This window comes from Anopheles arabiensis, chromosome X, assembly GCF_016920715.1.
Source record: "Anopheles arabiensis isolate DONGOLA chromosome X, AaraD3, whole genome shotgun sequence".
NCBI classification, from domain to species: domain Eukaryota; kingdom Metazoa; phylum Arthropoda; class Insecta; order Diptera; family Culicidae; genus Anopheles; species Anopheles arabiensis.
In genome coordinates this window covers 17595850-17611761 of record NC_053519.1, presented here as the reverse complement: position 1 = coordinate 17611761, position 15912 = coordinate 17595850, and the positions used below count along the sequence as shown (strand labels likewise).

General features: G+C 42.4%; 1 protein-coding gene across 6 annotated transcripts in view; it reads left to right on the top strand.

The window, feature by feature from the left end:
- The window catches only part of LOC120906847 (guanine nucleotide-releasing factor 2), a 59559-nt gene that overhangs the window by 9066 nt on the left and 34581 nt on the right, over positions 1 to 15912 (top strand). The gene's annotated exons all lie outside the window — the stretch shown is intronic.

The window sequence follows — 15912 nt, the reverse complement described above, 5'->3', positions numbered from 1 at the left end:
GGTGAGTTGCTTACCAGACCGAACAATCGGAATCGGTGGAGTCAAAACAAACACACACTCGCGCATTAACACATTTGTAAGCCAGCAGTATGAACATAAACGAAAAATAAAAGTGTTGCTTGTGAGGCTAGAATCTTTCCAGCAAGCCAAGACACCGTCAGAAATGTCACGATCCTGAAGACTAGCAGCGAAGCGACAGATTTGCTTTTTCTATTCGTTGGATCCGTTGTTGCGCATTTTCCGCGCTGCTGCACGATACCCATCACGGCACGGCAGTGTTCGGCTTCAAACTTTCCCCGTGGTAGCTGATTGCAAAATCCGTGACCTGACCCCGTATGATGGCATGAAAAGTTCTGTCCGTGCCAGCAGGCATCGAACGGGCAAATGGCATTTTCGCTCCGGTCGGTAATTATCAGTAGTTTTGAGCCGGTGCTGTCGCCACCCGGGGTCGATAGATTTCCGATAACTTTTTTTTTGTTGCCGAGCATACACCCCCAACCCCTCCGCGCACCCTCTGTTTGTTTGTTGATCACATTTCACGGCCACGGCCCCTGCAACCTTCGCAACCGGGTGTTTGCGCGACAAAAGTTTGCCGCTTTGGTACCATCGCGGACACAATATTCACGGTCAGGCCGGCACTAACTCGATCCTCGCCTTGTCCCGCTGAGCTGTGCCCCTTCTTCCTGCCCGCACGCGCGCTTTTATTGTGTTGTGTGTGTGCTTTTCATTCCTTTTTGATTTTGTTTGTTTGTTTGTTTGTTTTTTTTTTGTCGCTTTGCTGCTGTTCCCTGGCCGGCGAACTGTGCACTAACTAGCGGTGACACCTTTTCCCGGGCGCCGACCCCCGCCGATCAGCATTGTGATGAAGTATTTGCTGTGCGCTTCAAATCACCCGCAAATGTAGCCAGTGTGTTGTTGCCTCCGGTACTAATTGGCTCGGCTAAAACTAACAAATCACTAAGCTTCCTCCGACCCGGGGGTTAGGATGCGCGTGGCAGGGACTTTATAACCCCATGACGCCTTTCGTCTAACTGACACGTTTCGATACCCGGGCGTGTGTCGGTTACCGCCTGCTTGTTATCGGTCATTTTAAAAAGCAGAGAAACACTACCGTCCGCTATCGGCGTCTGGGGATTTTCACGGTCAACTCCTCATCATCCTCAATGATTGAGAAAAACGGGGGTGCTGTGAGAAAAAGAGAGGGTTTAGGAGGCAAAGCGGTTTAGCGAAATAAATGTTCACATACCGAATGCCGAGACGGAAATAAAAATAAAGCGCAAAGGATACACGTGTGAGTGTGGCGATTATCGCCGCTGTTAGGGACTGGATGTCGGAGGGCCTGTCCCATTTCTCGCTAAAGCAGCAGTGACATAGAGCCGAGCTGTTCTTCTTCTACTTCATGAGTACCCATATCCTCCTCCCCCCTGCCTCATCCTCTACATCTCTTCCACCAGGATCAACCAGGAAACACATTAGTGTGCGCTTCCAAGCCCACATTCCCATCGCTTTTACCATGCTTTGCTAGTTCTGTACTCTGTTTTATTGTTACTATTGCTACTGGGTGTATGTGTGTGTGTGTGTGATGCTGTCGTCTCGCTATCTCATGGTTTGATTTGATCCAAGGTCAGCTACCATGATGGGTGAGTAGGTAGAGAACTCCATGGAAACCGCGTGTCAGGAGGAAGCGTTGAATGCGCTCACTGTTTGCAACATATCCTGGCAGCAAGCAGCGGGAAACTTTTACTTTGCTCAAAAAGAGCCTGCCCAGATATGATACATACGTGTGGCCGTATTCAATGCTGTTGCAAATGCCACACCCACCCAATTATCGCCCTCGATTGAGACTTTTTTTTTCGAGCATACCTGTTTATGAGTTGATGAAATTTCTTCTTGGTTCTAACATTCAACACACATGTCCATGTGTGTGTGTGTGTTTGTGCGTGTGTGTGCAGATGTTTTATTCCGGTCTCTCGTTAGTGCAACAACAAAGAGCAGAGATGGGGCAATAAGCGATGCATGCACGGTGTGCACTAGTGATGGGAACAGGTCTGAATAGTTTGGAACGAACCTGTGTGTAAAGAACTAAAAAAAAAAAAACTACGAATCTCAGGGTCCAGATCATCTCCCTGGTTACGCTTTTTAGTTGCTTCTTTTATATACGGGTCACTTTAAAATATTCATTCAATGGGGCCTTTCCGTTTGAAATTCGTAGGCTGAAATTTCAGCCTGTCAGCTGTTTGCATTGTATAGCAGTTTTCGAGCAGCTATCTAATTGAGTATACAGGCGTCCCCCGAGTTACGACCCCCTCGAGTTACGACGATTCGCAGATACGACGATTTTGATTTTGACAGTGAAAAGTTATCAGTGACAAGAAATTGTTTTATTTTTTTGAGTTTCTGTGCTGATAACCGTTACATACACATTTTCAAAGATTCTATAACTACCCGATCTTCAATATTTGCATCGTGCAAACGAATTTTGCTGTAAAATAATACATTATCAAACATTGTGGCAAATAAAAATCACAATAGCATAGATTTCATCTTTTCAACTTCGATTATAAACTTAACATTGACAGATATTCGACATACGACTTTTTCGACTTACGCCTTGCTTTGGGACATTTTTTCGGTCCCAAATACAGTCGTATCTCGGGGGACACCTGTAATATACAGGTGGGCTTATCCCAAGGTGTATGAATAGTCAGCCTTCTAATCAGCCTTCTAACTGATTTTTATCGCTTCTGCTTCTGAATGAAGATTGTAAGAGTGTTTTGAGTATTCGTCAAGCCTCCAGAAAGCTCGTTGGAGCAAAAGTTTTCACTCGTTCTGTCAAAAAGTGATGTTCAAAATTGGTTTAAAAAAATATGCTATGAGACCACCTGGACTACATACACTTTGATTCTACATTCCACCACGTGATGTCTTTAATGCACCTTGGGGTAAATGTAAACAAACCTGTGTTTTCGGGTACAGGAATCTAATTCTAGCTTTGAGGCTAAAATTTTCTAGACGGAAAATCGCAGGCTAGTTTTATGTGATGTTTTGTATGGATTGTTTACATGATTTCAGCCTCCAACTGTCAAACTCCATACAAAAAACTAACTAGAATCGTGAAGGCCCCCAATAATGGTATTTTGTGATGTGCAATATCATTGATTTTCTATGCCCAATACAAACAAAGATAAATAATAGTTTAGTGAATGAGCAAAACTATTCTATTTCTATGAGCATATACATGTCATAACTAACTCACTTTACAATAAAAATATAATCGAAATGTTTATAATTTAATAAGGAAGGTCTTTTAGGAATCGGAAAGCTTGTGCTATGCATATGCAATTTTGATGCAAAGTGAATTAGCTAACTCAACTAATCTGTTTGTTAAAATCAGGATGGATTTAATTGCACTATACTAAAGAGGTTTTCACAGCAGCCAATAGCATCTAATCACATCTGTCGCTAACATACGCGTAAAGTGCACCACGGGAGCGTCCAATATCGTCGGGTAGTGCACTTTTCCTTAAGGATAGGAAATTGTTCCTTTTTTAAGCTCATAGCATAGGTGTTATACCGTTAGCTGTGTCAGTGAGAGAGTACATAAATCGTTGTTCTCTATCATCTATCTCTATCTATCATCGTTGTTATCTATCACATAAAAAATATGAGCAAGTATTTTCTTGCCTAAAATAAGTAAAAGAGAACGACTGATTCGTGTTCTAAATGAATCGAGTAAAAAAAAACGCTGAGAGAAGCAGGTTCAGATTTGTATATTAGTGATGGAAAAAATGAAGTTTTGTTCGGAATCAATTGCAACTAGCTCCGAATTTCTGTGAAATCGATTCCGGAATCTGTTTCAGAATTGGAATTGACTCTGGAATCGGAATTGACTGTAATGTACTGAAAATGAAGGGACTGTCAAAAAGTTCAAATGAAGGAGATTTTCATATTAGAGAGGTGTCAGATTAGAGAGAGTTAGTAAGCCTAGTAATCCTGAGAGGTGCATTTTGAAATTCTGGCATGAAATATTATTTTATTCATTTGTGTTTTTTGCATTTGTACCGAATTAGTTTGCTCAATCATGTTTATGAGAGGTTTGATGACAAGTTTGTGTGATTTCCTGTTTCACAGCTACAAAAAAATAGCTTGAAATCTAAGTGTCCCACTTTAATTATTGTGTACTTGTATTCTTGTTTAGATATGTCGTCCTTGCCATCGATATCATCGAAAAAACAATGTGGAGGTTGAGCTTGGGGTCCCCTGCGGCCGCTCATTTCGCTTATATGAAAATTCGCCTCTGCCTTTTAGAATAAAATTGTCTTAAAGATACTTCCGTTCTTCTAAAACCTGTGTCGGAGTAAGTGCTGGGGCTTATCATCATCATCTTACCACAGTGAGAGCAACAGGTTCAGATTGAACTTCCTGGGCTTCATTGATGTATCGTGCTCCTCGATGCTTGCATGCATGGAACGGATCGCACCTGGCAGGTTCGGAACGTATCGCGCATCACTATTGTACACACAAACACTACACTGCTCGTTATTTCTTCCGGTCGGCAAGCGGGAAGAAGCAACAACAGAGAATGAGGGAGGGCAGAGAGTTTGGGGGTCAGAATAATCGGAAACTCGTACCCAAGCGTGGGCGAAACGGGTTGCTGCATCTCCGATGTCAAAGCTGATGAAAATCGGATGCAGCATCGCTCGAGTTTTGTCCCTTCCACCCACCCACGGGCGTGGGTCCAGGATGGTTGGTGCAGGTCAGCAAAGCGAACCCCGAAATAGCATTCGAAGGAATCGATTCGCAACAACAAAGGACAACCACAGACAGGGAGAGAGGGTGGGTTGCACAGGTGAAGGCATTCTGATTCATTAGTAACGATGCATCCTATTTTTAAAAGGAAGCTGAAGGTTGATTTTTGCAGTTCCTGCAAGCTCAAATAAAAGAAAAAGGCACTGTGAGCGAGGGTGGAGAGGGGGAGTTGAAGAGTTGACGTAATTTGACGTGGATGAGCGGAGGAGAAGGTAGGAAGAAACTACGCAGAACGGTCTATGCGAGCGACTGCCTACGTCTCCACTTACACAGTGTGTTTTCACTTTTAGTCCTTCGAACAAGATTCTTGCGGGAGATTTCAATGCGTTGCATTCGCAGAGGCTGTGTACCATATTGTGCTGTATATTTGATTGAGGGAGGGAGGAGGATTGGGAAGATAATATGATTATTCAATGAGCTCAAGCAGTCTGTCGCGCTGCGTATCTATTCCACCTGACGAAGCAACGAAAGGGATAATGTTCCAAACAAAAACAAAAAGGCTATTAAAAATGCAAAAAAGAGAAAGCGAGGAAGGGCTAAAAAAACATACACACACCACTAGCAGGCTGCTTTTCTCTTGCAAAGCATCTTTTCGCGGCTTTTAGCGAAACATTATCTAATCATCACGCTGCCTCCCTTCTTCTCGCCAACGGTTTCGACCGCTCTCCGGGTAAGGCGCAAACTCTCATTGTGATGAAAACAAACCCCTTCAATTGGAAAGCAAACGCAGGAAGAGAAGGAAGGGTAAGAAGTGTTGGCTTTCAATTTTAATCGGGTTTGTGTGGCTGTGTGAGTGTGTCTGCACACTTTTTGGAATCAATTTCTTTTTCTTTATTACCTAAACCCAAGCAACCGTGGACCGCTTCCGACGCGCTTCACGCTTTGCCGGCTTTTTTCCAAATTGCACACATACAAACAGACCTCGTATGCCTTTCACCTTCTCTTTACCCCCGGTGGAAAACGTTTTGCAGTTTTCAGTGCCTGCAAGGGACCCCGCTACTGCCCACAGGGCTCACTAGTCTTTCGAATGCAATGGACAGAAGGGAAACATAGATAAAAAGAAAGAGAGAACGAAAGAGGCAGACTCACACAACACACACACACATGCGAACAAGGAACGGAACTTGCGGCAAACAATGTTAATGGGTGTTTTAAGTTCTCCACTTTACACCTTTGGCCGAACCATCGTCCATCGTCGGTGGCGTCCCATTTATAGCGCACTTTGTGCAGTCATAATTGCGTTTTATTACTTGCTGTAACACTTTCCTCGCCCGCTCCTACCACTCCTTTTATTTTCCCAGAGAATATTAGCGTGAAGCAATTTGCATTAATTTTCCATTGGACATCAATAGGAGCGTGCTCATGATGATCATGCTCTGCGCTGTGTCCTTTTTGTGGCGGTTGCTTGACAGGACGGGCAGAATCACTACAACGAGAGAGAAAGAGAGAAAAGTGCTGAAAATGATTCACCTTTCAACCTCCTTCTCATGGGTGGCGTGATGTCGTGCATTCGGTTTGTGTGGATCAAAGTTTGCAAAGAAAGTTCTCTGTAACCCCCTTTGCTTCTTGGTTTGTGTTTGTGTGTGTGTATCCACAGTGGATTGAAACACTGTCGAAGAATAAAATAATATTTTCCTCATTATCAGCTGAGGGTTTGTTGTTGTTACAAGCTTATTTTTCGTTAAATCGCTAAATAGGATTTGATCAGATTGGACCACTTTCGCGAATGCATTACAATTTCCTACGTCGTCACAGCGACGCATGGGTAGAATTAGATAATGTCCATCAAGTACGTATTGTATATAAAGTAAAAGCTCAACAATTCTCTTCAAACTTGCCCAATTATCTATTGATATCTTAGCATTTTAAGGAACAGATGAGCCTTCGTCAACATTTTTCATTTATCAACACGCCTCTCGAGATCTAAACAAGTTCAAAATCTGTATTTTTTAATTATGAAGAAAAAATAACAACATTGGTGCTTCAGATGGTTTAAATAAGGAATAGAGTTTTTAATATCTTTCTGGAAAGGTTTGAAGAGCTTGAACGACCCAGTTCGTTAATTTTAAAGAGCTGCACGGCAGTTCTTCCGATCTTTCCTATCCAGCAAGCTGAAATTTGCGGCCTGTCAGTAGAACAGTCTTCATCATCCGGGTTGTAACCAATTGACAGTTACGGTCGGCCATATTGGATTTCATCATTTGTGTACAAAAAAAAAATGCATTTTAAAATTGTTTTCTTTTCGATTTTCTATTTCAAATGAATTGCCAGAGTGGCCACTCAATCGGGAAAACCGGGAAAACCGGGAATTAGCCGGGAATTTTATTTTTCCGGGAAAAACCGGGAAATTCCCCAAAAAAACCGGGAAATTATCACAAACGTTGGCTATCACCGTTAACCATCGTACTAAGTGCGTTTTCAATTACAGTGGAGCGAATAAGCGGATAAGCGAATAACACGGATAATGAGTCAAATGATTTATTTAATCACCAATTTCTGATTAGTTCTTTAAAAAATTCCTATTTTTTGATAAAAATAACCCAGTTTTTATTAACTTCATGTTTCTTCCATGTCAAATGTCTAAAATCATATAAAATAATGATTATCTTTATAAAGAAACAACAAAATATCATAATAATACCTTGAAAAGCTAGAAAATTGAGAAAACTCTTTTCTTGCCCCATGCGGCAAAATCGCATGCGGTGAGGTTCTAACCGTTACCTTACCACAAGCCAGCAACATCACACTAATGTGTAAGGACAACATTTTCCGTTTCTCACATATGGTACTCAATAGATGTACTATACTTCTCATTCGCACTGGTGCAATACTTACATTCACCGATATCGGTTCTTGCATATTTCGGGTATGGTGTGCCTATTTGATCTACCTTGCACTCGTCTTTTGTTATTCATCTCTCGTGAAGTTGCGGTCATGTCGAATTTAACGGTGTATTTAGTGGGCGATCCCAATTTTTGAACATAACTGATAATTTTTGTCCTTTTAAGCAATTTTAAGGTTACCCAATCACACATCGCCTGTACGTACATTGGCATTTTGCATTTTGGTTCCGGGCCTGTAGCTTCATTCCGCCCGGGTGACTGGGTTCCCACACTGGCTGGCACTGATGATTGAGGTGGCGTCGCTTCTGCAGTTCGATCGTTACTACTTTGTTTTATTATCACATAAAGTACACTTCCCGTAAAACATATTCAAGAAAGTGTCCCAAAATTAAGAAAAACCCACTGAAATCTCCTGCATCTATTCGTGAGATGCATCATCAGCGTCGGGCGAGTAACAGCATAATGCATGGCTGCTGTTTAACCGAAAATCCGTTCTTTGCAGATATGTATGCTTTCTCCAGTGGCTGGTTGGTCCATGACTTCCGGTTTACCTTTTTTAAGGTTGTGTGATGACATCTGTTAATCAACAATTGATAGCAGATGAAAAATATCTATGCCACGGGGTCTTTACACGTTATTGTCATGATGCTAAACCACCAAAAGGCAATATTCGTAAAGCTTTTTTTTCATTGTTTCATCAGTATTTTGCTCATATAAAACTTCCGAAAATATACAGTAATTCATATTTAAATAGCTTAAGATCCATAGTAGCCAAATTTGATCCACAAACGAGTGCACGATTGAAATTTGGTTTGTACAAATTTGATAGAAATCATGCCAAAAATGGTTCTCAAATGTGTTGTCACACCTCCAGATTGGATATTATATTGTTGAATATTTCACTAATAACTTTTATCCATTTTCAATGACAAGTGTCCACCTTTCCCGTAATGCCCGTGTTTACTTTCCATCTTCTAGATAACGATTTTTGAAAACCTATGACATACTAATTTGGAATTGAAGTATCGATAAAACCGGCAGGCGAAGCATGGTGTACCGGGAAAACTCCAAAAAAATCCGGGAAAAACCGGGAAAAAACCGGGAATTTAAAATCCTGATTCGAGTGGCCACCCTGAATTGCAATACTTTTATTAAACTTAAAATGTCAATCCAAACTATTTTAACCTTTCTTGCACAATGTATATCCTTCAGCAAGCAAATTTAATCCTTCATTTTCAAACCTGATCGTCCCCGCGACGAATTGGCGTTTGTTTTATAAAACATTTTCACAACTGTTACTGTCACAACAACAATTATTGCATATAGCAATTATCCGCAGTACGCGATACTCGATATACGCGAATTCGCAGTACGTGATTCCTCTAAATTTGACAGCTCCATGTGTTTTTGCAAATATTTAAATACAGTGGAGCGCCGTTTATCCGGGTACCTTTTATCCGGTTGCCGTTTATCCGTGCTGTTGAAAAATGACAGTTCAATACATATAAGACATTGTGTGCTGAGGAAGATATTTGAAATAACGGTTACCAGAGCATTTTCTCATAACAAAATAAGCTATAATTCATGGCACGTTTCAAATATTCTCATTGAAAAACATGAAGCTTATATAACTGGCTAGGTTTTACTGAAACATACTATTAATTTCTAAAACAAACCAGGATTTTGTGATAAAATAAATACTTTGACTCATTATCCGTGTTATTCGACTATCCATGCGAGGTCGAGCCCCGAAGAGCCCGGATAATCGGCGCTCGACTGTACTTTGAAATGTGTTACGCTATTTTTGAATTATCTTAATGTTCTTAATCCATTTTGCATTAAATTTGTGCAAAAGATACCTGTTTTATAACAAAAAACTTTAATGCAAAACTCTGTATCGATATTTTTCAACCCTCGAACCGGTAGTGAAAGCTATTTTTCCACAGGAATCCGCTATACGCAAAAACTCGAGATACGCTATTGCGCTCGGTCCCGTACGATAGCGTATATCGTATAATGACTGTATTAACAATCAAATGTCTTGAAACCGTTTTATTCGTCGTAAACTCACCAATCGTTTCAAAATTATTCTAATACTAATCCTTGTAAGACGATCACCCTTCCTCTGGATCCCTCTCACGCACACCAATCAAATGTGTCTGATTGTGGCATTGAATATCGAATATGATTTTTTTCACGAACACTGATTTTTGTAGAATTGTATCGTCTGCTCGATACACCGTTTTCGAGTACAAATAAACAATGTTAAGCTGTTTTCATCATTGTTCAACTGTAAGTGAATATTTAACGTCCAACTGAAATACTGTTGCCTATCTGATCTTCGTTCAATCGTAACTACCTGCTAACTTTCATCAAATATCTTCAAATTGCTTTGCAATCACCGGCGAATTTAAGGCGATCAGTAGTGCATTTAGCAGTAATTAAATGCCATTGATATGTTTCAATGAAAACAAAAATCTCTGTTTGGCAGTTACATCCATGGGTAAGTCACCCATGGGAGACAGTCGCAAAACTCTTGGTACAAAAAATCATCATTCGCGTCCTAAGGCGATTAAGACCTTGAATGCCTTCTAATCGCTTTCAAAACTTTCCCCACCCTTTTGAACGTTACGTAATTTATGGATGGCCCCTTGAAGAGTTATTGATGATTGCGGGCTGTTATTGTTGCTTTTTTTTTTTTTCAGCGTATAATAGACTTTTTCAGCGAGATTTTTTCTTTATCACAGGTATCACAGAGTGTAAACAAAACAAGGGATAGCTCAATAGCAACACTGAACATGTTAACGCCTGTTTTCGTACAATTCAATATCTCGCTGAATGAGTAAATGATATGCTCGAGCAAAGCAACAACTCGCTGAAGATGTTGATACAATCGTCAAACCCCTGTATCGCTTACTCTCAGTGCATCATAAAAACCGTCATTCAAAATGTGGGAAAAAAGACGTGGGACGCACGCAGCAAGCGATGCTAAAAGTGTCTATCGAATATGATCACCTCTGGGCTGCTGCACAATCAATCTATCACACACACACACACGCACAAAAAGTACCCGTGTTGTGTTGATTCGATAAAGCCTGGCGGGAAAGGATCTCTACGGGCGTTGGGCGGGTGCATTTGCATGCCCGGTCCGACAAGATGGAAACCGGACCGAATCCTTCATCATTCGCTGCTGCGCCGCTGCAAATATGATACCATTACGCCCCAAGGCCAAGGCTGTTGAAGCTGAAGCCTTACGCAAACGCTGGTGGATGGGAATTGCGGCCAAGACCAGTACGTACCACAGAATCGCATCAGGACTAGAGCCAAGGGGGGGGGGGGGGGGGGGGGGCGAATAAAGGCTGCTCGAAAAGAAAAACGGGGTGCTTGGCGTGCGAGAAGGAACCGGAAAAATGCACTCAATCAATTTCCCACTCATTGTCAACACTTTTTCACGTCCTTTCGCCATTTTTCACCTGTGGCTTCCGGCTCTGCTCCAGAGACCGTGCAGGCCGTAGAAAAACAAAAAGCAAATACAAAAAAAAAAAGCTAACCGCGCTCTCTCTACCAACGAAACGGCGAGCTTTGCGCGATCGATTTTTTCCACTCGGGAAAACCGCGCACTCCGTAATAGCGGGCGGCTACTAGCATCCATTTCCGCCGCGATTGCGAAGGACCGCGCTAGCGCGCGCAGAAAAACGACAAAAAAAAAACAAAGACAGTAATCTCCCATTTGCAACGTTCAGCACGTTTTAGTGCCGGGTGGGTGAAAACCTTGGCGCTTTTCCAATCGGCGCACCGTCGTACGGACGGACACGCTAGGCGGGTGGAACGTGTCGATATCGAGTTTTTTTTTTAATTATTTAAATTTTATTCACACTTTTTTTTTCAACCGGGCGGGTGGCTCTTCTGGCGTGCGCAAGTTTGAGGTGGACAGCACCACGCGCGTATCCTTTTTTACACGCACAGTATGAACAATGATGGACAGATCAATGCTGTGGTTCGCGTTGTCCATTAAATTGACCGCTGGCGCTGTGGGCCACAACAGATTTTAATGCAACAATTGCAAAACAGTTCATTCTCCGTATGTTTTTGGGGGTGGCAGAGGGCGGTAGTGCAAGGTGAGGGGAATAGTCGACTATTTTTGTTGTTGGTTTTGGTGCTGTTTGACTATTTTCACCTGCTCAATACAGGCAGGGCACGTTCTTGCAGTTTACTATTCCAACCACGTTTTGGCTCATAATTAAGCAATGCCGAGTGCCACCACCAACACCACCGCCAACTCTTTCCCTCTTTGTTGGTAGCTGTCGGCGCCACTTGGAAATAGTTATCATTTTCAATGTTTACACTGTAAGTGTCCGTGCAAAACCCGTCCGCGCCGAACACACACACACACACCAAACCGGAAACCAAACCGTACCAAGATTTGATTCGCTCTCTGCCCTCTCTCTTTCTTTGTATGTCTCTCTTTTTCTCTATCTCGCTCAGACTCTCACACTCACTCAATCGCTCGTTTTCTCAGTGACATTTATGAGTTTTTCCTTACTCTTCGTTTTTCCCGCACACGCTGCATCGTTGCATGCACACAGCTGCACACAGCTGGTTTTCAGGACGCGGAAAGAACAACAACAGCAACAAAAATGCTCCTAAAACAGATCACATATCCGGTGCGAATTGCGAATAAAATTTATCTCTGCTCGTTTTCCCAAAAACCCGACCAACACAAAAGTGCGGGATGTAAATTTACAGCCCGTTGTTGCTCGGCAATCCAGATTATGTGGGGGGCAGGCGTCTCCTCCCCTCCCCCCCTCCCCACGAGATGCAATCACACACACACACACATCGCTTTCGTTGCTTGGTGCGTTTTTATTTATTTTATTTTTCGCGCGTAAAATCTAGTGGCGACGGCGGCAGCTCTACTACGCTTTTTGTTTGCTTTATGATGATGATGTTTTTTTTTCTTCTGCACTGTCCATTATCGATCCGAAGCTGAGTCAGAGTGTGCACAGCACTGCCCGACCGACGCTGTAGAAAACTGTAATTTACCAATGGGTGAGAAATCCATTCTGGCAGCCGCCCTTTTCGTCGGTAGCGTGAACGGCAAAGAGAGATAAACGTTGGACAATGAATGGCCACGGTGAAGCGGGAGGGAGGGATAAAACGGGTTGCAAGATATGTACCGACTGGGTGGACTCGATGGGAACTGTGAAGGGGTAAAAAAAGCGATTTCTGGGAACAAGAGAGAGAGAGAGAGAGAGAGAGAGAGGGAGAGAGAGAGAGAGAGAAAGAGAGAGAGAGAGAGAGAGAGCGAGAGAGAGGGATGCGAGGAGATGCATTTGTGACGCACTTTAGTAAAAACCGAACGCATTTAAAAATAAAGCCTGCTTTATGGAACCCCGTAGGACGATCCCGGGTTGCGATTTATAGCATTGCTCCATGTTTGTCGCACACGCAAACTCCGGCTTCCGCTGCTGTCCGTAACCATTCCACCAAGAAATCTCTTCCTCCCAAGCCGGGCGGTCGGGCCATTTTGGGCAAAGGCGATTGATCGTGCGATCCGCTCGACCGCCACGATTCACGAAACTGCCCATGAACTTCATTCCGAACTTCCCTTTCCACCGCGATCTAGCCGTGCACGATTAGATTCGTCGAAGCTTTGAGCATTAGCATAAATCGAAGCCACGAATTTCGCTTGCCCATTTTCCCTGGCCCGGTGTCACGTGTTCCGCATACACGCATCGAAATTGCTGGCTCCAATTTTCATCCCGCGCGAAGTATTCAATGGCATAGACAACGAACCGGTGTCCGATCCCGGGAGGGGAGTGCAGGTATACTCCACAATAGCAAAGCCATGTGTATCGTTAAGAGATACTGTCCCTCTACTTTTAATTCACAAGAACCGACCGGAGTGCTGCTATCCTCCCACTAAATCGAGTGAAAAAGACGAAACAAAAACGCAAATAAACACACCTACAATGTCGGCAGCATAGATAGGGGGGGGGGGGGGGGGGAAAGAAGGAACGGAAATAAATCACCCACGAAACAATACCCGACGGCGGGATGATGGCGGTGGTGCAGAAGGTGGGCCGAAGCTAAGGAACGCCGCCGATCGTTTGGCTCTTCTTTCGGTCGCATGCAAACAATCGGCAATTTATAATGTCGCGCCGATCGCATCAGCAGCATCGTCTTCATCATCATCATCATCATCTGCCAAAATTGGTGTGTAAAAAAAAAAAATACAAATCACGAGCAAGCGGGCAGGATAGGGGGACGCACACAACAAATCAAGGAACCACTTAAACCATCCCCGCCCGGGTGCCCGAACGCACGAAGGGGGAACAATCGCGAAATCCGGAGCAACAGATTAATTCCGCCTAAAACGGTCAAACTCCCTCCTCGCACGCTGTGTATAGTAGCTATTTATTGCATCCCGTCGCATTGGTGCGCTCATTTCGTGTGGCTGACTACGGGTCCGGGAAAATAGGGTTTTGCATATGGCCTGGCAGAAAAGAAGCCGCGACATATTTGATCGATTCTGATACTTGTTTTAAATTTGTTTGCTTTTTCTTTCTTCTGGGCACACTCAACAGAAACTGTACGACGCCTCTTCGTCGTTGCACCTGGTACCGTTTGTAATGTAACGATGTTTAGACAGGTCGAATGATGTTATTTCGTACTGTCCATTTAAGACTTTCTTGAATCGGAGATTTTATTTTTTATCAAAAAGAAAGGATTTGAAACTGATGTAGCTATATCTCCCACAACCTGAGATTTTCTATTTTTCTATTTATGACTACATGCGGAAAAAAAAATTTATAACAAAAGATATGTAAATGAGGATACATACTAACAGCAAATCTCAAATCAAAAGCAGCAAACCGAACGGAAACGGAGCCGATTTTATTATAGTGTTCGTGTGGCCACGGTGCACTGGCTGCGTTCACGCGCTGTTCGCCGGAGAGCCGTAAAAATGCAATTAAAATCTCGCACGGCAAAGTGAAGGGCTAGGTGCAAATGCATTTTGATGCGCTGACCAGAGATGGCAAACTCTCGCACCAGCCCTTCTCGAGCTGTGAGTGATCGGCAATATAAGCTTCATCTTACAGCTAGCACCCATGGATACATAGCCTCTAATGCTAGGGCTTGTACCTTCAGAGCATCGAGTACGATTTTGTTGGCCAGCTCTGTCTCGAAGCGTTTTAGTTTGATCTCACCGACCACTACCACACAGCTTGCTAGCTAGCTCGCTGCAAATTTACGAATTGGCACTGTGAAACTGCCAGTGGACATTGTGCGGGCATCATTTTGAATGCTTGCTTTTGTGAGGTATCGATATAAATAAAAAAGTGTAATGGAACAAAAAAAAATGCTTATTTCCTAGTGTAATTCGCTCTAATTTTACTATTAATTTTATATCAAATTCCAAAAACTGAAATGAAACTTACCATCTTATAAAATTTAACTGAAAATCTCGATGATCGAAAAAAGCGTCTATTCAAGATACGCTAATGTTTTCGGAATTAATCGCCTAATACCAAAACCTACTGCATATAAAACAAGTTTTGTTCGACTTATCCAGGCTCGAAACATTTGTTCTGCAAAACAAAAAAAGGCCACCAAGACTGTAAAGAAGATCAAGAAGAGAAGAGACGAGTTATTTTTTTTAATTAAGTTCTACTATTTTTTCCTTCCATTTGTAAATAATGAATTTAGCTTTATAAAAGTTATTTTTATTTATCCATTTATTGTCAGACTTAGTTACAAAAAGGCCAGCACGAAAACAAATATGATCTCTAAATGCTGACTTATATAAATTTCAATTGAAAAGGACATCACAACATTTACTTCACAACATGCAAGTTGCAATGGATTGCGTTGTCAGTAAATGATAATAATGCGTTAAGGTAAAAAAAAAACAGTTCTGACTAACCTAGTTGGCGCAAAAATGTTGATGACTGTAAGGAGCGCTGTGGAATGGCCTTCGCATTCCAGCCGCCGAAATTAAAAAATATGCTGCTATTTAGTTTTTTTTTTTTCAATTAACAAATATGGACTGAATATAACAAAGCTATCAACAACCCCTTTTATATTTTGCTCTAGAACGCTAATATTTCAGCATGTCAGTGGAACAATATTTATCATCCGGATTGTGTTGCCCACAACCAGTTGATAGTTGCGTCCCGCCATATTGCATTTCACTAATGAGGATGAGATGAGTTACAAAATAATGTTGCTTTCACTTTTGCTATTTGAAAAGAGTTAC